The sequence below is a fragment of the Pelodiscus sinensis genome, chromosome 2, assembly GCF_052426305.1.
Source record: "Pelodiscus sinensis isolate ZL-2025 chromosome 2, ASM5242630v1, whole genome shotgun sequence".
Taxonomy (NCBI): Eukaryota; Metazoa; Chordata; order Testudines; family Trionychidae; genus Pelodiscus; species Pelodiscus sinensis.
This window is the reverse complement of record NC_143053.1, coordinates 106,701,221-106,726,915: the sequence shown is the minus strand read 5'-3', so window position 1 is coordinate 106,726,915 and position 25,695 is coordinate 106,701,221. Positions and strand designations below refer to the sequence as shown.

Here is a 25,695-nt window from a genome sequence, read left to right as displayed (position 1 = left end):
ATATTTGTGGAAGCAGATCCCTGCAGATAGTTGTGGATTACATGCAGATACAAATTTTTGTATCCATTCAGGGCTCTAGCACTGACCCTCACAAAAATGAAATCTTAGATTAAGAGCTCCTACCTCCACCCTTCATCAGTCTTGTCCCAGAAAGGGATACTTATCTTTGATGAATTCAAACAGAAGAGCAACAACAGCAGCATAGAGGCCAGTAGACTACAACCACCTTTCTAGTCATGCACTATGTTCACAATCCAAAGTTTGTCACACATCCCATTTTACTTAGTATTCCATTCTAGGGGGAATCCACGCGCCAGACGGCAAATTACCTTGACCTACAGCATAAGAAAAATAGGCCATTTTTCAAATATCCCACCAAATACAAGCATAATAAAATTCAAGAACCCAGTCCACAGGAAAGTAACAATACTCACCGGCTGTACATTAAAAAGACAAAGATAACCCTCAAGAATAAAACACAATGAAAAAACAGAATCCTGGCTGAAGGTGATAAACACAATTATGGATGGTAAAACCAGAATACAATAAAAGCTATTGTGGGATGTGCCAGTTAATCAAATATTTTAGTTAACTGTGAGTTAAATTTTACCATTGGAATACCAATTTTCAAAGAATTAGAATACAATCAAATGAAAGAAGTATAAAATAGAATACAGGTACTCAGAAATCCTGTAGTAGTACTGCACAGAGTGATCGGTTTCTTGAAGCACTTATATGTAAAGAGGTAAAGTTTTCTATATAAGAGGTTATCTCCTGACATTACAAATCACTATGGGTAGTGCATGGTGTACAGCCAGCTAACTAAAAATACACTTAACACTAAAACATTACTGAACATAATTTCATCTTTCTTTGATGATTCAGAAGGCACTTCGGGATCTTGCAGTGCTTCAGACTCATCGTTATCAACATCAATTATCACTGTAGATGTAGAAGGTGTAGAAGATTGGGCTGAAACTATATTGACATTCTGACACATCTCAGTAACTACTTCTTCGGATAAATCCCTGATTTCAGCTTGCCTAATTGTCTTCTCCCTCTTCTGCAAAAAAGCAGAGTGCAGAATGTGCAATTACACAACATGCTGGATAGTATACTAGTCCTGGATACTAGATTGAAGACTTGTATTGTAACCAGAAATGCTGATTAATTGAACGTTCTGGTTAATTGAGCACCAGATAACAGATATTTTACTGTATTATCTAATCACACAATGCTGTCTCAGTTTTCCAAGCACCCAAAAATCAGCATCCTATTCCAAATGAAAGCAACTCATATCAGCATATTCACTGCTACACAGTCATAAACTGAAGGTTTTTAGACTTGACTGAAAAAATTAAAACTAAGTTTCACAAGCTGAAGTTCAAGATGTCATATATTTCAGAAAAGAATAAAATCTTACCGGTTGTTTTGCATTAGATTAAAAAAAAATCCACCATAGATATTATGCCATATATATTAGTGCTGTTAAGCAATTTAAAAAATTGTGATTAATCAATTGATCAAAAAATAATCATGATTAACTGTGCTGTTAAATAATAATCGAATACTATTATTTAAATATTTTATATGTTTTCTACATTTTCAAATATATTGATTTCAATTACAACACAGAATACAAAGTGTACAGTGCTCACTTTATATTATTTTTATTACAAATACTTGCACTGTAAAACCAAAAGAAAAATTCATGTAATACAAGAACTTTATCATAAAAGTGCAAATGACAAATGTAGATTTTTGTGTTACATAAGTAAATAAAAAAAATGTAAAGCGCTAACACCTACAAGACCACTCAGTCCTATTTCAGCCAATTACTCAGACAAATAAGATTGGTTACCATTTGAAGGAGATAATGCTGCCAAATTTGAAGAAGATAATGCTGCCCACTTCTTGTTTACGACACCTGAAAGTGAGAATAGATATTCACATGGCAGTTTTGTAGTTGGCGATGCAAGATATTCAAATGCCAGATGCATGTGTCCTTTAATGCTTTAATCACCATTTCAGAAGACATGCATCCATGCTGAAGACGGGTTCTGCTCAATAATGCTCCAAAGCAGAGCAGACTGATACATGTTCATTTTCATCATCTGATCTAGATGCCACCAACAGAAGGTTAATTTTCTCTTTTTGGTGGCTTAGGTTCTGTAGTTTCCACATAAGAGTGTTGCTTTTTTAAGACTTCTTAAAGCATACTCCACCTTGTCCCTCTCAGATTTTGGCTGGCACTTCAGATTCTTAAACTTTGGGTTGAGAGCTATAGCTATTTTTAGAAATGTCATATTGGTAACGTCTTTGGGTTTTGTCAAATCTGCTGTGAAAGTGTTCTTAAAACACGTGTTGGATTATCATCCAAGATTGCAATAACATGAACTATATGGCAGAATGCAAGTAAAATACACCAGGAGATACACAATTTTCCCTGAAGGAGTTCAGTCACAAATGAAATTAGCATATTATTTTTAATGAGCATCAGTAGCATGGAAGCATGTCCTCTAGAATGGTGGCTGAAGCATGAAGAGGAATATAAATGTTTAGCACATGGGTTCATAAATACCTTGCAATGCTGGCTACAACAGTGTCATGCAAACACCTGTTCTCACTTTCAGGTGACATAAATAAAAACAGGTAGCCTTGTCTCCCATCAATGTAAATAAACTTTTTTTGTTTTAGTCATTAGCTAAACAAGAAATAGGACTGAGTGGACTTGTAGGCTCTAAAGTTTTACATCTGGTTTAATGAAGTTATATAACAAAACCCATACATTTGTAAGTTATGCTTTCAGGATAAAGAGATTGCACCACAGTACTTGTAAGAGGTGAATTGACAAATATTATTTCTTTTGCTTTTCTTTGTTTTTACAGTGCAAATATTTTAATACAAAATATAAAATGAGTACTATACACTTTGTATTCTCTGCTGTAATATAGAAACGTATCTAAAATATTTAATAAATTTCAATGGGTATTCTATTGTTTAATTGTGCAATTAATTGTGATTAATTTTGAGTTAATTGAGTGAGTTAACAGTGATTAAATCAACAGCCCTAATTGCTATACACTGTATTTATCATTATTTTGTAATTAGTGAATCAGTCCTAATACAGCAGCAATGGAAAAAGAGATGTGCAATGTAACAAGAAGGGTCACGTATGGGTAGGATATTTCCAGTAGCTCCAATTGAGTTATTAGCAATTGCTTTTTCATTCCACTGAAGCCTCAAAACTGCATTGTTTTGGAGAGCTAGAAGAGGAAAGTTATGTGATAAAGGTATCTACTATGTGCTGCAAAGTAAGTTTTTGACTAGGATTAGGGCTACTTTTAACTTATACAACCTTGGACCTTATTCTGGCTTCTCAACATAAATTAGATTAATTTAGACCCCTTAACATGATGACAGAGTGGTTATAATTAGGTTTAAGTAAATCTGAGTGTAAGGGAGTCCAAACCTAGCTTAAAGGGGCCTAACCTCCAACTCCACCCTTAAATTTCACCTAATGTTTCAAGACATGTTTGCACAGTGATATCAATATCTTCAACAATACAATTTAATGGACAAAACAATGTCAGTGTGACTGCTGACTGTTTTTGTCTTGATGGATGAAGGTCTATAAGAAACTGAAAGCAACTGTAGCATCGCATCGTTTTTGATGTGATTTACATTAGCCAAGACATCAGAAGCAAGTCATTTTAGCCAACAGAGATGTAAGAAGTGTCCAGATAGGTTATGTCTTAATGAAGGAATACACTTTTGAAATGAAAATCCTATTGAATATCTTTGAATGACATTGAGTGACCCTTCCTTGGCTTTTAACAAGAAAAAGGAAGGCACAGTAACTGATTTCTTTGCTTCCATTTATTTAACAGCTAACCCTGCAGCTGGAGAAAACTATTGACATTTTTCTCTATTTGAACTTGTTTAGTTTGGCCTTAGTATTAAATGGATTTATTTCATTTTTCCATAAAGAGCTCCTGCACCATGTGATTTAATACCAGGAGGCTTTCTGAAAGGGGAGGAGTGGCCTCAGGCTTTGTCTACACTTTCCAGGAGATCAGCGCTATGGTGCTCAATCTCCCAGGGATTGATTTAGCTGGTCTAGTAGAGATCCACTAAATTGACCACTGATTGTGCACGTCTCAACTCCAGTACTCCAGCCAGTCGAGAAGAGGAAGACGAGTTGAAGGCAGAGTTTCTCCCATCAACCCCCACAGTGGGAATACTGCGGCAATCAAACTAAGGTATGTCAACTCCAGGCACTCTATTCACATAGCTGGAGTTGCGTACCTTAGTTTGACATTGCTTCCTAGTGTAGACTTGGCCTCAGACACAAAGAACTAGTTGTGCTTCCACTGAGTGGAACCCCAGAGGAAGGTTCCCTGTAAGCTATGTGTCCGTGTGGGCACGCAGCCCTTTTCTGAGCTCTCCACACAGGCAGGGAGCTCAGCTGATCACCTGGGGATGGGGCGGTGGGGCACTCGCCTTCTCAGAGGAACAGAAGCAACAGCAGCTGCTGCTGCTGATGCCTGCTATAAATGGAGAAGCTGGTTCCAGCCTCTACTCTGGGGCTGGGTAAAAGATGATCTGCAGACTGGATCCAGCTACTAGTGTCTCAGTTGGCTCCCCCTCACCCTCCCGGCACTCAGGAAAACCGGGCACAGGGCCACGTGTGTGTCTGTGATTGATGAGAGCCTGCAGGGAGGGGGACAGGCTTCTCATGCTGTCCCCACCCCCAGTAGTTCCCATTGGCTGGTTTCAGCCAATAGCAGCTGCCTGTTTACAGAACAGGCAGCATGTGACATGCCCCTCCTCCCTCACCCCCAGGCTCATACCATTTAGTTTAAAGCAATAAACATGGTTCCTGCAACTCCCCTGAGCACTGTCAGGGGCTGGAAAGCAGGGACCCTAGCTAAGGAACCAGCTGGGCTGCTGGCTTGGAGTCAGATAAGGTCTTCCAGCCAAAGCCTGTCTCCTGCACCCAGCCCCACCCTCTCTCTGTCCCCCTTCTGCCCTCCTACCCCATGTAACCCAAACCTTCTGCGCCCCTGATCCAGCCTCCATACACCTTCCCAGACACTACACCCCCTCCTACACCTCTCCTCAGGTCACAGTCCCCTCTCAGACCTTGCCCCCCAAACTGCTATCCCTGGTCACGGCCCAAATCCCTGCACCCCTGCCCCAGGTCACAACCCCCTCCCAGACCCTCATTTTTTTAGGAGTAATGTTAGTTCGAACCAAGGGGTTTGGGTCGAACTAACGCGTCCCAGCGCACACTTCCTGGTTCAAATCAGCAGTTGAGTGGAGTAACGCGCCGGCGAGATCATGCTAATGAAGCGCAGGATAATTAAATCCCCGCTTCATTAGCAATTAGCTTCATTAGGGAGCAAATGTAGACATGCCCTCTGTTATAAAGGATGATGATACATGTACTCCAAGGTCTCAGAGGAATAGCCGTGTTAGTCTGAAATGGAAGAAAAAAAAAACCCTTAAAAAATAACAATGGTCCTGTAGCACCTTAGACTAACAAAAATATATAAATAGTATCATGAGCTTTCATGGGCACAACCACTTCTTCAGCCAAGAGTAGTGTTAATTTCTTTTTATTTGATTTCATATTAAATAATCATAAGCATTGGTCCTTGTTAATTATCCCTTGTTTTAACATATTTTCTTCCATGCCTATGGACTATTTAAAATATATATTTACATCTATGATTTTTGTTTGTACTGGTGAGTGCACATCCACACACTTCCTCAATATTGGAATATTCCTCAGTCATGGAAAGTGTCTGCTTTCCTCTAAATAAAAATAAAAATAGGTTGGAACAATGAAAACCTGAAGCTCAAATTTCAGCTGAAAACCAAAATTTCAGCATTTCAACACAGTCAAATTTTCTCACTGAAATTTTTCATTAAAATGAAAAAAAATTCTTATTTTCAGCAAATTCTCCAAAGGAAAACAAGTTTCTGACCATCTCTTACGACATGACCCATATACCCAATCAATCCAAGATCCAAGTTTCAGATATCTAATGCTTTCAAAGAGCTAGTCTCGTGAAGCCACTGTAGTAAAAATTATTTACTCAAGTTATTATGTGAATACTTTTGATTAAAACATCAGTTAAATAAAAATGTAAACTGTTACTGAAATTTGGCAAACAGAGGAGAAAAAAATTAACCAAATTTGCTAAAGATTATTCTCCAATCTACAATTATATATGCAGAAGATTTTAAAGCATACCTATGCAATAACTTCAGTTTCACATGATTAATATGAGGAAAAGATTAAGGCTTGCTAAAACTGAAAGTGACAAAATTGCATGGGGTAGAATGATCAGGCTTCCAAAAGGGTGCTACAATTAATGAAGTTTTCAGAAGTCTTTCTTTTTCTTTTATATATATATAACTTTTGCCTATATATACAAATATGTATAGATATTTACATGTCAAGGATGTACTTTAATTTCTAACTGTGGCACCCACAATCCCTCTTATATTTTTCACTGATGTCCGTATATACAATCCACAATCAAAGCTACTGAGAAGGAGATGCTGAGGCATAACTCAAACTTAAAACTTGAAGTTTCTAGTGTACCAGTGATAAAACCATGTATTTCTTAAATGATAAAACTTTATGGTAACCTTATATCCCATAGCACAATGGTATCAAAAAAAGAAGATGCTGGCTCTCACAAAACTGAAGTACACATTTTTTTCCTACCAATCTAACGATATCTATTTAGGAATCACTCTAGAGAACACTCCTGGTTTGGATGGAGTTATATCAGTGTAAAGGTGTTTATTGCCATAAAGCATATTTCCATAAATGTACTGAAATAATGACAATACAAGCTCTTTTATATGACAATAACTGTGTCCACACAGGAAATTACACTGGTTTACCTATAGTGGTTTCTAAATGAAAACATTTAAATCAATACAAAAAACTTTTCAGACAAGCTCTGAGGCAGTATTGGGAGAACCTGAAGTGGGCAGGTGACTAGGCATTAGGCAGCTCAACAAATAATTTCAATTATAACTAACATCTAAAAACTGTCATATGGGAGGTCATATGGCTAAGACAAAGGGCTCCAAGATTGACTATACCCCATGCTTCTATTCTGGAGTTTCTCTTAAGCAGGTCTGCCTATAACTTACTTTGGGAAACTGCATAGTGAAAACATTAAATGCTAGGATGTGAAAGTGCAGCATGCAAAACTTAGTTTTTAAAACTTCCATCCAAGTTATTCAGTACACTGACCTTTCAAATAAGAGGGCACTCACTGTAATATGGCTGCTTGTAAAGCCATATCATGACCAATAAGACATCCAGGTTATTTGCTGTTGACCAGACAAAATCCTACTGAACTCAGTCATCCTAGCATCTAGGTCAGTCTCTTAGGAGTAATAAAAAGCAGACACATACTAGATCCTCTGATCAGCTTTAAAAAAAAAAAAGAAGAAGGTTAACGGTTTGGATTCCTAGTGTAAATCCACTTTTTCTAGCATTCAGATTAAGCAATGTAGAGCAACTCAGGTATTTTTTAGCACCGCTGATTTCGTCAAGCACTTTACAAATGGATAATAGTGTTATGGGTTTGGTTAAACCTTGAGACTAGTGGATGTAACAGCGCCCTTCATTTGGAAAAACAAAGAAACCATTACATTGCTTTATGTAACCACACAGCTGAAACAATAGCAGCCCCCAACCAAAACACAAGCACTTCATCACCCAAAACAAAAGAGCATGCAAAGCGTATGTGAGTGGAGAGGTTTCACTAGCTATTGTTTTCGCAGATGTATACACAAGACAGAAAGTAGCAGCAAAAACCCACCACAATACAGATATGGAACAGAATGGGAAGGACACAGTCTGGACAAACTCTGGGGGAGGAAGGGCCTTGAGAAAAGTCTCAAGAAAGCAAGCTTTTTGGACTTAATTGTGCTGGCTGATAGAGTCAAACTGTGAGTAAAGAAATTGCGTCATGTTTAGGGAATCAGGAGTTTATATATTCTTTATAAATCAACAGGATTGCATCAAAGAGATACCTGACTCCTACATTCAGGTCTCCTAACGAAAACAAGACCCCAAATGTTGGCTAAATTCACGAGTCAAAAGTATGAACAATAATAGCCATTGTATCAATCAACCACACATTAAGAGAATGTGAAGTTGTGAAAAAATTAAACACTATAGGTAAGCACACTTGCACACCCAGCTCTGCCCTTCTGGTGTGTATACATTACATTATATCTTTTAATTACACCTCACCAACTATAATTACTGCAAAGCCTTCACTTCATTTGCCTTAGGCCCTCCAGACTGTGCACTGATTGAGAAATGGGTTCTACAGAAGTAAGGGTATGTCTACACTACAGCACTAATTTGAACTAACTTAATTCAAATTAGTTAATTCGAACTAAGCTAATTCGAATTAGTGCATCTAGACCTAAAAACTAGTTCGAATTAGCATTTTGCTAATTCGAACTAGCATATCCACATTGAGTGGACCCTGAACCGAGGTTAAGGATGGCCGGAAGCAGTGCTTGCAGGGCATCAGATTAGGACTTAGAGTGTGGAGCTGCTGTCTCAGGCTAGCCGAGGGCTGTGCTTAAAGGGACCCGACCCCTACGCCGGACAGACAGTTCTCAGGGGTTCCCTGCTTGCAAAGCAGTCCTGGCTTGGAGTGCCCTGAGTGCCCACACTCGGCACATCACAGCACTTGGCCATCAGCCCGGCTGCACTTGCCGCAGGCTGCCATCCGGGGGGGGGGTCAATTGGGGGGCTGCAGGAGAGCTTCCACCCCGAGGAGCCCGCAGAGCCACCCCAGTCCTCCCCATTGGGGGCTCGTACCCCATTCCTCCCTCACGCCCTTCCACTTACCCCTCCCTAGCTCCCTTCCTGATGTACAAAATAAAGAACATGTGTGCTCATAAATAGAAACTCTCTTTATTGAACAAAACTCAGGGAGACTGGGAAAAGGAGGTGGGAGGGGGAAGAGAGAGGGTGGGAGAGGGGAGGGCAACTAAAATGATCAGGGGTTTGGAACAGGTCCCATATGAAGAGAGGCTAAAGAGAGTGGGACTTTTCAGCTTAGAAAATAGGAGACGGAGGGGGAATATGATAGAGGTCTATAAAAGCATGAGTGGTGTGAAGAGGGTGCATAAAGAAAAGTTCTTCATTAGTTCCCATAATAGAAGGACTAGAGGACACCAAATTAAATGAATGGGTAGCAGGCTTCAAACTAATAACAGAAAGTTCTTTTTCACAAAGCAAAAGAACTGTGGAACAAAGTCAACCTGTGGAACTCCTTGCTGCAGGAGGCTGTGAAGGCTAGAACTTTAACAGAGTTTAAAGAGAAGTTAGATAAATTCATGGAGGTTGGGTCCATGGAGTGCTATTAGCCAAGGGATAGAAATGGTGTCCCTGGCCTCTGTTTGTGGAAGGGTGGAGATGGATGGCATGAGACAAATGGCTTGGTCATTGTCTTCGGTCCATCCCCTCCAGGGTACCTAGTGTTGGCTGCTGTCGACAGACAGGCTACTGGGCTAGATGGACCTTTGGTCTGACCCAGGACGGCCATTCTAAGCTCAGGGCTCAGGGTCGGGGGTCTCAGTGGACCACCTTGATTTTCATGCACACCTGCTCCTGGGTGACCAGGCTGGCAGCTATCCTGCCCTAGATGGCGACTTTCCTGTGCCTAGTGCGGAGGTCATGGATGAGGTCCACGATGTCCGCACTAGACCAGGCGGGCGCCCGCCTCTTGCGGACCCGGGCTCCCAGGAGCCGCCAGCCTGGTCCCGGGAAGAGGGGGAGGGCTGGGTGGCAGCGGGTGGCTGGCTCAAGCCATGCCAGATGCAGGGTCTGCTGGCTGGGTGCTGGCAGCCTTGCACCTGGCACGGGCACTGTAGCCAGCCCATGCCCCTTTAAGGGCTCCGGGGCCAGGAGGAGGCCAGAAGAGTTTCCCTGGTGTTGGCCAGAGTGGCCACCAGGGAAAGCTGGGGAGGGCTAGCCTCCCACTAGTTTGAATTAAGTGGCTACACATCCCTTAATTCGAACTGCTTAATTCGAACTAGGCGTTAGTCCTCGTAGAATGAGGTTTACCTAGTTCGAATTAAGCGCTCCGCTAGTTCGAATTAAGTTCGAACTAGCGGTTTGTATGTGTAGCGCCTATCAAAGTTAATTCGAACTAACATCTGTTAGTTCGAATTAACTTTGTAGTGTAGACATACCCTAATAGTATCTGATAACATAAAAGACTATTGTAACTTGTGAACAATGGGACATGTGATGCGTTTTGCCTTCCACACCACATTTTCTGACTTTGGAGTGCTCCCATGCTGCATCCCTAACAGTGTCTTTGGGTACTTTTTAAACTGAATTTGTCGAGTCCACTTAAAAAAATGATCACTAGCACAAATGAAGTAAGAGTTAGATCAAGTCCTAAAAGAGGGTGAAAACAGCTGTTGCTGGGCTCTTCTGCTTTTTCAAGTGGGTCCTTTTGCATGCCTTCACAGAGAGTGGGCTGGATGATCCACTTGGAGTGGCTGGTCTCCTTTTCATATGGGGACCCTCCAGGCACAGATGTTGAAAAAATTATACCCCGCAAGCTTGAGGAAAGAGGCCACATTGCTTGACCCCATTAATAGATTTTTCTTGTAAATGTTTGACATGTTTCAGCTTCAGTGCGCATATGCATTTACACAATTGAAGATGGATCTTGCATTCGTTCCTGTCATGGATAGAAAAAGGAGCAGTTGCAGGACTGCCCCCTTCTTTCTCCCTACATTTGCTGAGAAAAGTTCAGATTGGGACCAGATCCTGCACAGGCTCAGGTCCTATGAAAGTGACTGACACCATAACCTTTTGCTGCAATTCCATCTTAGCCCCCACATACTTGAAACAGTGCAATCAACAGCATATGAAAAGGGCCATGCAATTTGGTCAAATGTTGCAGGCTTTCTGGTAGTTCTTACAATAGGTTACAATACAGTATCAGGACATTCCCAATTAAGATGTGGCAGATACAGGTTTAGTCTATCAATACAAATATGCTGAGTTCAGACTCCTTGGCTGTGTACTACTTGCAAGAGATCCTCCGGAATAGGGCTTTATTCCGGAGGATCGCGCCAGTCTGGACTCTTTTCTCCGGCTTATCTCCAAGCCGGAAAAAAGCGGCGGCCATGAAAATGCAAATGCCGTGGGGGATATTTAAATCCCCCGCGGATTTGCCTCTTCCAAAGTGCTACATTTGCATGCCTATTCCGTAATAGGGGCCAATGTAGACGTAGCCCCAATGTTTATTTTTGCAAGATTAGAACCATAATAATATAGAAAAAAACAGCCTGTTTGTGAATAGCAAACCAGATACCTGAAGCAATGAGTATGATAATGGCTAATACTGAAGGTCATTAGCACTCAGCAACATTATTCACACACCAAAGTGCTGATTTATGGACATTTAAATCAATGATACTTACAATTTATAACAACAAGCCTTTCATTTTTCTTAACTAGAAAACGCAATTCAGAAATGCTCAGATCCTTCTCCCACACCCAGCCTTATACCATGAATTATTTAATTTCTCAGTTCCCTTTAGCGCCTTTAAAAAAAAAACAAATCACTAGTTTTATTCCAGTTTGACAGCTATATCGTACTGTATTTTTTCCCAAAGCCTTCATGCAGTTCTTGACGTAAAAGCTTAGCTTTTTGTCAACAACTGTTATTCCAAATAAAAAACAGCATGGGTTTTGTCAATATCAGTCTTACTCCATTAAATTTTCACTTCATAGTTCACAAAATGGCTATTTCTAGAATACACTCCATGTTATTTCATAGAGAAGATTGCTTCTGCAGTATATATCCATATAAGTCTTCACTCTCATCAACAAAACAAGTCGCTTGCAGCAGCCACACATCAACAGAACTTCTTCAAGCCTGTGACTGTTGCTTTTTCATAATTATATTTTATAATCCTCCTTTACACACGAGAGCACAATTCACTTCCTTCTACAATGCATTAGCATCCTCTTCAAATCCATTAGCGGTATCACAAGCTTCACAGCATCATTCCCTCTTCAAAATATTTCATTATTAAGTTGCTGTACTGCAAGCTGAAGACTATGAATATTTAAGTGTACTATATGTACCATGTCAGGGAAATCAATCCTACTCTTTTACGACATTGGCAACATTTTAAAAGCTGCTTTGTGCTTTCTTAAATATATATAACTGGCACAGCCGTACACAATACTTTGAACTATAAAGTTTAGCAAGACTTTGCAATGATGACATTGCAATTTCGCCCTTAATATTGAGAACTGTGGTGTCCCAGCACCTCCCACGATCAGACGTATGGTGGGACAAAATGGTATTACCATGAGATCTGAGAAGAGCATACTCTCAATATAATGACATCTTGTGACAATATTATGAAATTCTCCATGTCTCTAATGCAGCCCAGAAATGGACTGATTTATATCCTTTGCAGTCATATTCGCAAACCTATTTCAAAACCCTCAAGATACATAACTTGAATTAGTTTCTAAACACACATAATGATCACCGCTCTGAACATTTTCATTTGTGATATTACCTGCATTCATTTAAAATGAATGGGGCAGAAGCACTTGGAGTTGCACTGACCATGGGTTCCCTGCTGAGAACTAGTCCCAGATTCCCCAAGTTCCACGAGGTCATAGGTAGCCCCTGAAGCCATTTCCAATGGATTATCACAGATCTCCCCCTAGGGCCCTTCTGTGGAAGGTGTGATCAAGTCCATTAGATTATTCAAATACAAAATGTTCTGAACAACATAAATAAGGGGGGGGGGGTAGAGTTGGCCCCTATTAATATAGCACAACATAATGGCTCAATCCTGTAAACATTTACTACAGAACAGAGTGCCTATTACTTCCAGATCCAGTCCCATTTTGGAACAGGGGACTACATTTGGTAGTCAACACTACTCAAGTAGTAAGTGTGTTCAAATCAGGCCCTAGTATTTCTTCCTAAGATAGGGCAACATTCCTCTTCAGGTTTGCAAGCATGAATCCAAATCCAGACTTTCCCCAGTAAATTGCTTGGGAAAATTTACTGTGATAAATGTCAGGCCCTTTCACTGATGATTACTGAAAGGGAGAAGAAGAAACTAATACAGTGCTTTTGTCATCAAGAATGTGCTTCCCAATAACCATGAAGAACAGCTCATATCACCCACTATGAAAGCCTCTCTACACTATTTCCCATGTTTTCTACATTGGTGCCCTTACAAATCCATATCAAGATGGAAGCCTTAACAGGAGCATTAATATTCTTAGTTACTATTAATAATAATCTGTTTGAAGGAATAGCTTCTCCTTCCCATCTCCCCAGGATGAAGACAAGAACTTCTCATAGGAACTGTCATTATTCAACCCCTAACATGTTACACAAAAACAAGATGTGGGTGGAGAGTTAGAAGCAGTGGAGACTTTGGTTGTTTATAGCATTGAGTTCTCAAATCCTTCTTAAGAGGTAGCGTGAGAGCCAGGTGACTTTTCAGAGTTTTAGTGTAAGGACTATTATGCTCATTTGGTTTTTACTGATCTGTATGGAATACAGTATACACAGTGCCTTCATACATGCTAATAACTAGTACTCTGTTCACAAAAGAACACCTGTTACTTTTATTTCCCTAATGTTTTTCTTTTATTTACAAACAACCTGCACCATGAGAAGAACTAACTCACCATAGTTTAAAGTGTACAGTCAATATAAGTAATAAGTCAGACAAGGTACAGTCTGACAAAACTCCTACTGATTTCAAGGGGAAATTGGCCAGTTAGGCCAATGCTGAATTTAGTTCATATAACACTCAATAGACTGCGTTTCATAATTTCTTAATGCTGCAAGAAGGGGCAACATATTGGAACATCATTTTGCATTTAGCTTTCATCCTTTCATTCTTTGAGGATCTCTTTGCTCTTTATAAAAGCCAGTGAAATAAGCTTCACACCATTGTTTTAGGGTATATATTAACCACATATCACAGAGCAGGAAAAGGGGCATGAAATCATTAAAATCACTTTCCCTAAGTCACTACAAGTCAGTTTTAGAGCTGGATGTGGAAGTCAGACATTCTGACACCTTCACCGCCATTTTAACCCATAAATAATACTTTCTCACTACTTTTGTACATTATTATTCCTAAAAAAACTGCAGTAGAATTCTAGCTAGAATTTAAATAATTTTAAATAAAATCGTGCCTGGATCTACGAATTCTTCTTTTGTTTACATTGTAATGCATTTATTTTTATACATATACTCTCCTGTTCTTGTTGCTAAGCACGTGAGCCATATTACTCTGTGACAATTTGCACAATAACTTTTGATAATGACCACAGGTCATGAAAACAGAATTAAAACACATGACACATTGTGCACTTCTCTTTTTCAGGGGAAGTTTTTAGGAATGCAGTAAAATCATGCGCTTTCTGACAGAAATACATATCTTATATTCTATCTTGTAGGCTGAAAAAAAAATTAATTTGTGTGAGACAGCTCAATGGGGTGGGTAGATATTTTAAGTTCCTATCCCTCGGTGACACTCCATAACAGGCAGCAGAACAGTTCCTTTTTCAAAGGTTTAGCACATCCACAGGTCCCTTGTATACTCTCGCTCTCGCTACATTCTGTTTTGCTTGTGGACTCGTCTCAATCTCTCCTTGTAGTCTGGCATGTGCTAAAAGGGGCCTCTTCTTTTTTTTTTTACAGATTCACCACCAGTCATTGTCTGCACCCTGCTGTCCCTCCTCCATTATTGTATTTCCTGTTTTGTTCGATAGCGCTGCTTGGCGATCTACTACAGCAGCTCCCCGAGTTACGAACAAGTTACAGACCAACACTTGGTCCGTAACTCAAAGTGTTTGTAACTCAGATCCCATAGAGTTACATGGTGACTGCTGTTCGTAAGCGCGGATCGCCGTTCGTAACTCAGATCCGCATTTACGACTGCTTTGGTCGTAAGTGCAGATGGTCGTAAGTGGAGATGGTTGTAACTCGGGGAGTGGCTGTACATTCAAATTGGTTCATATTAATAGGCTGTGTCTAAACTGGCAAGTTTTTCTGCTTTTGCGGAAAAACTTGCCAGCTGTCTACACTGGCTGCTTGAATTTGCGCAAGAACACTGACGATCTCATGTAAGATTGTCAGTGTTCTTGCAGAAATACTATGCTGCTCCCATTCGGGCAAAAGCCCTCTTGCACAAATGCTTTTTCACAAGAGGGCCAGTGTAGACAACACGTAGCCATAGAATACAGGAAGTCACTTGTCAATCAAAATGTTTCCCATTTCCAAACTAATCCTGAAAACGGATTCTTAAACATTTCAAATGAGTTTGAAATTTGGAATAAAATTCTCTCTATCCCACAATGCAGAATTTCCACTCATTCAACATATAAAACAAGTGATGTTAGGTGATGAACGGTCTAAAAGTTAGCACTCTAGACAGGATATCAGGAGACCTGGGTCCTATACCCAGTTTTACTCTTGACCTGCTGCTTGGTTGGCTTGACTAACTGTTAGAGCAGATCACTTCACTCTCTGCTTTGCCCAGCATACCCTTTGACTGTCTTGTGTAGACTGTAAGCTCTTCAGAGCAGGGACTGTCTTTTACTGTGGGCACGTCTAGACTACATGGCTCCATCGATGGAGCCATGTAAAGTAGTTTACTCAGCATAGTCAAAGAAGCGGGGATTTAAATAATCCCTGCTTCGTTAAAATAAAAATGGCTGCCGCGTTGTGCCAACAATCAGCTGATCCGGCACAGCGCAGCAGTCTAGGCGCAGCGCGGTCGACAAGGGAAGCCTTTGTCAACTGCTCCGATATGCAGGGGCAGATGACCATTTTGCGGGGCTCCGGGCAGCACAATTACGCAGGGCCCCCTTTGCCATGGCGCATGCGTGGTGGCGCCACGGCGCATGCACGGGGCTTCTTGAAGCGCCAGGCCCGAGGCAACCACCCCGCTTGCCCTGCCCTATATCCACCCCTGCCGATATGCCTCATGAAAGTAGGTTTACCGGAGTGGTCGACAAAGGCTTCCCTTGTCGACCACGCCACATCTAGACTGCCGCGCTGTGCTGGATCAGCTGATCATCAGCACAGCACAGTGGCCATTTTTATTTTAATGAAGCGGGGATTATTTAAATCCCCGCTTCTTTGACTATGCCAAGTAAACTATTTTACATGGCTCCGTCGACAAAGCCATGTAGTCTAGACATACCCTGTATGTTTATTCAGTGCCTACCAGATGCTGGGTGGGGCATGTAGGCACTACTCTAATGCAAATAATATAAAGAAAGTACAACCCTAACTGTCCATGGGAAAGAAAGAATGAACTTTGACAGATGAAAGAACATCTTTTCTCCCCATGTATTTCAGGACAGGAGAGGTGTGGGATAGCAGAATTCGCATTGGTTTGGATGTAGTAATTATAAAGTTCTAGTTCTTGCTCTTTAATAAAGAGGCTTTTATAAATCATTTAACTTCTATTTCCATTTGAAAAATAGGAATAATACATATTTGTAGAGGTGTTGGCAGGGGTGACATGTGGGAGGTGGAGGAGCCAGCCGCCAGCCAGCAGCCAGCAGAGGGACTAGCACGGACGTAGGGGCAGCGCCTGCAACAGGGGTCTGGTCCCTCTCCCACACTCACCAGCAGCGGTGGGAAAAAGCATTGCTCCAAGGGAGGGGGCAGGACCACTCTAGCACTCCCAGAGTGTGTCTAGACTACAGAGTTTTGTCGACAAAAGTGGACTTTTGTCGACAAAACTATACCTGCGTCTACACTACCGCTGAGTTCTGTCGACATAACGTCGACAGAACTCAGCAATTTTGTCGACGCTGGTAAACCTCATTTTACGAGGCATAACGCCTTCTGTCGACAGAGTTTCTGTCGACAGAAGGTGTTATTGCATGTAAACTGTCCTTTGCGTCTACACTACCATGTCGACAAAGCAGCTTGCTTTGTCGACAGAACTGAATGTCGTGTAGACGCTCTTTGACGACAGAAGTTTTGTCGACAGTATCTGTCGACAAAACTTCTGTCGACAAAAGCCTGTAGTCTAGACGTACCCCCAGGTGGGAAGTGGAGCGATATGGTGGCTGGGGAAGCAAAGTAGCAGGACCTCCTTGTTCTGCTTTCTCCCGCTGGTGCCAGGGAGTGCACAAGGAGGGCAGACCTAGCTAGTCCCCTGGGCCGCCTTGGTTGAGGGAAGAGGCAGGGTGGGGGTGGAGAAAGAGCAGGGAAGAGATGGGAAGACAGTGGTGTAAGGGCTGAGAAAAGTGAAGCCTGGGTGGAGGTGGATTGCCCCGGCCCTTCCCCAAGCTGGGGGGGAAGTGGTCATGTGGCTGGTGGTCTCCTGCATTCCCTCTTGACCAGCTGCCTCTGGGTGTTGGGATGATCATACAAACAGTGTTTGTAAAGCTCTTTGAAGATTAAGAGAGCTATGCAAGAGTTCAATGCATCTTCTAGTGCTTATTTTCAATCAACCATGGTGATGATATCAAAGCATTTTTATAGCTGACCGCTGAGCACTAAAGAGATATTTCTAGACACAGACTTTCAAAGGTTCTTGTCAGCACTGCATGGACTAACTGACTAAGAGGCCTGAGATTCAATGAAAGTCAAAGGAACTTAGGAGCCCAAGCACTTAAATCACTTTTGAAAAATGAGATTTTGGACCATATTTTTAAAGGCATTTGAAGTGCCTACCTCTCATTGAAGGCAATGGGCCTCTAGGCACTAGTGTAATGAAAAACAAGAGTAAACCGAAAATATTCGAGGAGTGTGTCTAACAGAGTCCATGAAAATGTATTACCATAGAACAGTGGTTTTAACCTGTGATCCATGGACCCCTGGGGAGTCGGTAAACTATGTCTAAGATTTACAAAGGAGCCACGCCTCCATTTGAAAACTGTTAGGGGTCTGCAAATGAAATGGAGTTGAAACCCACTGCCTTAAAAATGCAGTCTCTGATGCTCTAAGAAAAATACAAGGTGCAGGGAGGATGGGAAATGTAACTCTTTTCTAAATGAAATCACAAACCATGTCAAATCATAACTGTAGAAAATGGTAGTGAACACATTTATACCACATTTGCAATGAAAAGTTAAACATTTATAAACCATATTTTGCATGATGAAAAAATCTGGTAAAGAAGAAATGAAAAAGAAAATACAGCCGTCTTCCTCCTCTTCACTTGTCCTTCACTTCTCTTTCTATAAAATAACAAAGCAAAAAACAGGAACTATCAAGTCAAGAAATCCTACATAATAACTGAAGATTTAAGACAGATTATTATTTCTCTTGTAAACATCTGGATTTAAGGACATATGTTCAATCCAAAATTACTATTCAAAGCTGCCTCATCATATCATCTGAACTTAATTGACACCATAGAATCTATCTACACCAGGGCTGAGCAAGATACAGCCCAACTGCAATATATAACAGGAATTTAAAGGGCTCACAGCTCATGGCTGCTGTCCGGCGTTTCTAAGACAATTTAAAATGCTTGAGGCTCCAGCCATTGCCAAGGTAGCACCAGCAACCGGGAGCCACAATCCCTTTAAATAGAATCCTGCTGTTTGAGCCTCCTCCTGGAAATATGGTGGCACCTGCAGCAGAACATAAATAGTTAGTGGCCAGATGCAGTCTGGGGCCAGATCAAACTGTTAGGTGGGCCAAATCCAGTGGGGACCCTTTGTTGCCCAGCCCTGCAATAGATAGTGACATAATTCCAATAATAAGAAATGTGCAGCCCTGACAGTTTACCCAACTTCATGGAGTGACCCTTGGTGAAAATTATTGCCCACCCCGATCTATATACAACTAGCAGAAATAATCCAGGTGGACTAATTTTCAGTGGGTTTGTTTATTATGTGTACTACATTTATCAGTGAGATGAATCAATAAGCGTGAAGTACATTGGACTTTGTAGGATTAATATAGAGTAAGTGCCTTGAGCCTAACTGCAAAATAGACACATGATTGCATGCTTCTACTCCTTCCTCAGTTAAGTGCTGAAAAAACAAGTAGTCCTGTAGCACTTTATAGACTAACATATAGCTTGAATAGTAATATTGTGTTGAACATGTTATGTCCTTAAATACAGATGTTTACAAGAGAAATAATAATCTGTCTTAAATCTTCAATTATTATGTAGGATTACTTGACTTGATAGTTCTTATATACAGGGCTCGACAAACAGCTGAATCTACTCGCCTGTGGCAAGTAGATTTCAGTCGGTCGCTCCAGTTGTCCCATGCGCAGTACCAGTCTGGCGCATGCGCAGTGCAGGGCTGGCGAGAAGCTCTTGCCAGCATTTGTCAAGCCCTGCTTATATATATTTCAGACAAGTACTGAAGTGGGTTTTGCCCACAAAAACTCCTGATACATTATATATATTTTTGTTTGTTTCTAAGGTACAACAGGACTACTCTTTGTTTTTAAAGTTACAGACTAACAGGGCTACGCTCCTGAGACTTATAAGTGCTGAAAAAGTCCTCTCTTTTTGCAGAGCTTTAATGACAAAAAATGCAATTGTGAATGCTACATACGTAGTTTATCTGATAAAATTCTAAAGCAGTGCCTAAAGATTTTAGGCCTGATAAAAAAGACCAATGAATTAGATGGGAGTTTCTCCACTGACTTCAATGGGCTTTGTAGCAAGACCTTAATGGGGGACTACATTAAGATGAACTGCTTTCAAATTGTAGCCCGTATGGCTATAATCTATGAGGCATTAACTGACACAAAACTAAGAGCTGATTGATATGGGAATTAAACCATTCTTTTCAAATGACCATGTGTCAAACATAACCTTAGTAAATTTTAGGGGTTTCACTGGTCTAAGATTATGATCTTTTGTTACTTTGAAGTTTTAATTCAGTATATGAATGGAAAAAGATTACCAGTGCATTTAAGAGCATTATTCAATATTTGTGCATTGAAATAGTCTAAAAAATACAGAAAATTAACTTATCTTTGAAACAATGTATTGGAAAGTGTAAATAGAAAAAACACATGAAAATATCATTTAGGATATGTCTACACTACATGCATATTTAGAAATAAGCTATTCCTGAATAGTTATTTCAAAATAGTACATTTACACTGCAAGGAAGCCTCAAAATTAGTCTGAGGCAGACTTCCCTAATGTTGACATGCTATCTTGATTTAGAGCCCCAGGAGGCACTGGGGAGGAATAACTTAGAAGTGCCCTCATATGGAGCTATTTTGAAATAGCAGCAGTGGAGCATCTACACATGCCTTATTTTAAAACAGCTATTTTGGAACACATGTTATTCTTCATAAAATGAAGTTTACAGGTTTCGTATTAAGCCATCCATCATTTGGAAATTATTTTGAAATAACGGAAAGGCCATGTAGACGCTCATTGTTATTTCGAAATAACACTCATTATCTTGAAATAACAGTGCAGTGTAGACGCACCCTTACTAATTATAGTTGTGCCTTACAGTCTGATTTCAATGGTAAAGCTCCCATTGACTTCACTGGAAGGTAGTTTGTGTCTAGTCTTTTTAATTTCAATAAACCCTAGGATTTTGTGGCTTAGTACTATTTTGAAATTTTCAGAATTCATCACGAGAAAATTCAGAAATAGAGAAATGTTTAGAATTCATTAGAATTTTTAAAACAGAATACAATTAAGATCAGATCATCCCCTCCTTGAGGATTAAACCCTCATGAGAAAACCTCTGTGATAATCCCCCTTCAAATAATAAATAGCAATAAGACTTTCTCTATACCCTAGAGAGGATAAGAGTATGCCAGGGAAAAGATAACACAACCCCAGGCTGTATTATTTTATCCAGCTAATGAACACACAATCAGTAGTGTGAAGAAATGCATTCTCCTCCCCCCGCCCTCCATAGCCCATTACATGAATCCCCAGAGCACCATTTCTGAGGTCAGGGGAAGGAGTGACAATGCCACGGTGGTAGCTCAGCTGCTTTCCACGCAATCAGGCCCTAAAAGTTATCACTCATTAATCCAGGCCAAAGTCACCCGAAGGTGAGTTGTGTGGGTAAACCATCAGGCAATGTAATGTGATGTTGACTCTCTAGGCCAGGTTTGACACTATAAAGTGTTTACAACAGCAATGTCATAGAAACCTGCATTATACTTGAGCCCGGCAACCCAAAATATACAGACTTTGGATTTCTCAACTTAGACATAATAATTAAATATTTAGGTAAATGAATAAATGAATAAAACTAGACTGATTTTCAAAGATATTCAGCAAACACAATGCCAAATGAAGTCAACAAACCCTGTAGGTGCTCCGCTTCCCTGAAAATAATGACACTCCTGTTCTCTGTGTGTGGTACACAATAGTTTAGTCCTCTGAAAGCTGTAATATTTTGGTGTAAATCTGGTTGTCGGTGGCCTGTGATATATAGGTCAGAATAAAAATCTATTTCTGGCAATAAAAAAGTCACTTTATGTGCTAAAAAAGGCGCAGTGATGAATATTGCCGTGCATCATTTGCAAACCTAATGAGCCACCATTTTGCGGAAGGGGCTTTTGCGCAAGAAGGAGCTGTCTACAATGCTTCTTCTTGAGCAAAAAACCACTCTTGCCAGGAGCCGTTCTTCCTGAAAATAAGCGGCAGAACAGCTCCTGCGCAAGAGGGGTTTTTTGCACAAGAAGGAACAGTGTAGACAGCTCCTTCTTGCGCAAAAGTCCCTTCCACAAAAATGGTGGCTCATCTGCATATCTTCTTGCACAACAATGCGCAGTGTAGACGTAGCCTAATTAGAGTTTAGATACCAAAGGATTGGCAACACAGTGATTATTGGGCAAGATCTGAGTCATATTGACCTAGGTATGTGGCTGATCCTTTGAGATCAGAAGCACCCTTTTGGTTAATTAAATTGGTTTTAAATACCTACTTATCATTAAGTCTGTTGAATCTAGGACTGGGATACCTAAGGAGGCCGCATTTCTGACTTCCTGTGAGCTAGTGTGGTGAGAGAGAAGTTGACTTTTGTTTTTGGTTTGGTATGTCTCATGGAAGAATAAGCAGCAGCTTTGGGCTGTGTTTGCCCTTTTTCTCGGCAGCTTGTCCTGAAGTTGATATTTTCAGATATGACTCAAGGAGGCATGGTACCAGTGGTGTATTTGGAAGGATTTGGCTCCAGTGGAGCTGTTTGGAATTGTGCCCTCGGTTCTGATTAGTCACATTAAGGGTGAATAGTGAATCAGAATCTTGAACTATTAAAGTAGTAAGGCCTCCATTGTTTTAACAGCCAATATTAGGGTATAGCATTCCTTTTACATGACAGAGTAATTCTGTTCAGACAAGGACAGCTTTTTATTTAGGAAGGCAATGGGATATGCATCTGTTACAGTATATCTGTTACTATGTCTGTTACTATAGCCAGATAAAATCTTACAGTGCCATCCCTTTTAGGGACCAGGACTACAGGGGATGCCCATAAACTCAGATTCCTCAATTACTTCCAGGTTCAACATATTCTGTATCTCTGTGCAAATTGGCTCTTTCACCTTGCTAGCAGCTCTGTAAGAACTGGAAGGGAGGGTTGGATTTCTTTTGTGAGGATTTTATTGGACAGCAAGTGTGTTCTCCCTGGTTTGTTGAAAAACACCTTGTTGGATCTTTGTGGCACTGAGAACACCTCCTAACTTTTAGCTGGTATTAATTCTGTACAGATTTCAGTGCTTTCCAGAGTTGATCCCTCTCACATAAAACATCTTGGTCATGCCATAGTCATGTTGCAACAATATTTCTATGAAGAATATAAGGTGTAATGTCACAATGGGAATATTACTTCAGCTGATGTACAGGTTAACCAGCCTATGCTCTATTGAAAACTGTAAACATTGTAAACTGACACTTTAAATAGGCAGGGTTTTTCCTTGACTAGTCTGCAAGCTAAAGGACTCCTTAGGAAAGGAAACTAGATCTGGGCTTAGCAACAGTCAGTCTGCAGACAGACAGCCTAGAATAAGATGGGATGGAACTATGCCTCTGTTTCCGGCAGCAACCTGCTTTGTCTCTCTCTGTTGTGGGTTTCCTGAGAGTTTATCCATCTGAGTTCTAAGAAACGAAGTAGTGTTACATTGCAACCTTCCTGCAACCTTCCAGCAAAAGTATTTTATGATTTTATCTAACTTTTGTTTGCAGATTATGAAACATCACAGCCCATATCAGGAATTTTAGAAGGAGAACAGTTGAATCTGCAGGAGATAGTAAAAACATCCATGCAAGTTATTTTTAAATGCCGATTCCCTTATCATACGACAGCTAGCCCCAGAAAAATATTCAGAAAGTAATTCGTTATATAAGACTTGCTTCATTCACTTGTGCCTCAATGATTCACAAGCACTAAAGTCTTAAGCATATAAGAAGCTCTACATCATATATTCTATACAGATCTGTCAGGCAGGTGTAAATACGCAGTGCTGGTGAGAAATCCTATGGCTATCTATGACAGACACTTCAGCAGGCAGTGCTTCATCCTATGGTAGTGTTCCACGCCCCACTGATCAATTTTCAATCCTTAACACTGTATCAATGCCCAGTGTTATTCAGGTGCAATTAATTACTGCATTTTTCACATTGCAATGCAAATTTTGACCTTGACTTGTTCTGAAATGCATACAGTGGCCCATTAGGAATTTCTAACAGAGACTACCAAGTTAAAAAGTGGCCATGCTTTAATGTTCTAGCACATGAGTCTATCAGCGATGTGCAGTCAGGCAGGCTTAAAAAGAAAAGCAGCAACATTTCTAACGGATGCTGCAATGAGCCCTCTGTATTGTACCCTTGCTTATCCAAAAGTCACCATTTGAAAGGCCAACACCTTTTAGCAAATTTTGGTTGTGCTATGTTTCTAAATATTTATTGCAAAACACTAAAAAAAGTGAAGGCCCAGGTATTCAAGAGGTAGGCACATATGATTCTGTACATATAGGGTGTGTCTACACTGCACCGTTATTTCGATAACTAGTGTTATTTCGAAATAACAATGTGAGCGTTTAAACAGCCATTCCGTTATCGTGAAATAATTTTGAAATAATGGGTGGCTTATTCCGATATCTGTAAACCTCATTCTACAAGGAATAACTCCTATTCTGAAATACTTCTTTTGAAATAAGGCGTGTGTAGATGCTCCACTGTTGCTATTTTGAAATAACCCTGCACTAGGGCCATTCTAAATTATTCCTCCCCACTGCCTCCTATGTCTTTAAATCAAGATAGCACGTCTACATTAGGGAAGCCTACCTCAGACTAATTTGGAGGCTTTCCTGCAGTGTAGACATCCTATTTTGAAATAAACTATTCCGGAATAACTATTCTAGAATAGCTAATTTTGAAATAAGCATGCAGTGTAGACGTACCCATATTTGCATGCATCAAAATCTCACATTTGTTTCATATACATGTGGAAATACAAAAACGAAACCCCAAAGTATCTGCACACATCCCAATTGTGCATGCACAACCATTTGGATGCCTAACTCCTAATTTGTAAGCACACATTACATTTTTATTAAAAGAAGATAGGCACATATAAATGAGTGTATGCAGACTGGACTATTTGTAAGATAAGGCTTTCCTAAGGCTTTGTCTACAATTAGAAGTTTAAAGAGCAGCCATGGCAGCACTTTAAACTGAAAGTGTGGCCCCGGCCATTGGAGATCTCTCACTCTATGTGAACCACTTCCATGAAGGGAGTAGCAAACAGCACTGGGAGCACAGCTCCTGGAACTGTAGCCTGATTCACACTAGTGCTTTACAGCGCTGTAATTTGCTGTGCTCAGTGGGGTGTTTTTTTAAACACCCCAGAGCTAGAAAGTTACAGCACAGTAAAGTGGCAGTGTAGACTTAGTCAAAGAGTCTAACAACAGTGATCCAGTATTCTGTAGTCCAGCCTGGATTATCCCCAGAATGTAGTGTCAAACTGCAAATGGACGGGGAACTACTTCTGCTGCACTTTATATAAGTTATTTTGATTTCAGTCATCTTCATCAGCTGCTCCAGATCAAAATGTCAGGGCAAGATTAGAAATGAAAATATTCTGATCCAAACCCAGCAGCAACCTCCATGCATGGTTTCAGTTTCCACTGGCTTTTTTGGTATGGAAACATTAGAATAGAAGAGCAAAAAATTCTGAAGGTGCACTAAAGAATTCTGCTACATGCTTGGTGATCACATGGGCACAAAAAACACTGGTGATGCCATCAGACTGACAGTGATAAACAAACTGAATAGACAGCTAAGCCACTTTACAACCTACCCAGCAATTGATCCAGTTGATGCTCATATGGAGGCCACATCCCTTTGGGGCTTGCCATGATGACTATTATGGCCCGTATGAATGAAATATTGTTGTGTGTACAGATCAGGCTGTTCAGAAATTCCAAACTCATGTTCTACTAATCCATGTACAATCAAAAGCATTGATTTTCCATTGATTATGAGGTGGGAAAATAAAAATGATGCATTCCATAGTTAAGTCCATTTGAAAAATTATAAATACATTAAAATATGCCTGATTAACATTATACCACTTGCACATGCTAAGACAGCAAGCTGGTTAATATTTTATTATTTATCTGATGAAGTTAACAAAAGAATTTA

General features: G+C 40.4%; 1 long non-coding RNA gene across 2 annotated transcripts in view; it reads right to left on the bottom strand.

The window, feature by feature from the left end:
* Positions 1-5,382: 5,382 nt before the first annotated feature.
* Positions 5,383-25,695, bottom strand: part of LOC149525317 (uncharacterized) — a 156,874-nt gene continuing 136,561 nt past the window's right edge. For both annotated transcript variants that reach the window (XR_016348614.1, XR_016348615.1), the window contains exons 5-6: positions 7,283-7,463; positions 5,383-5,482 (exon numbers count right to left, since the gene is read on the bottom strand). This is a non-coding gene — a long non-coding RNA (uncharacterized LOC149525317). The remainder of the gene's footprint in view (positions 5,483-7,282; positions 7,464-25,695) is intronic.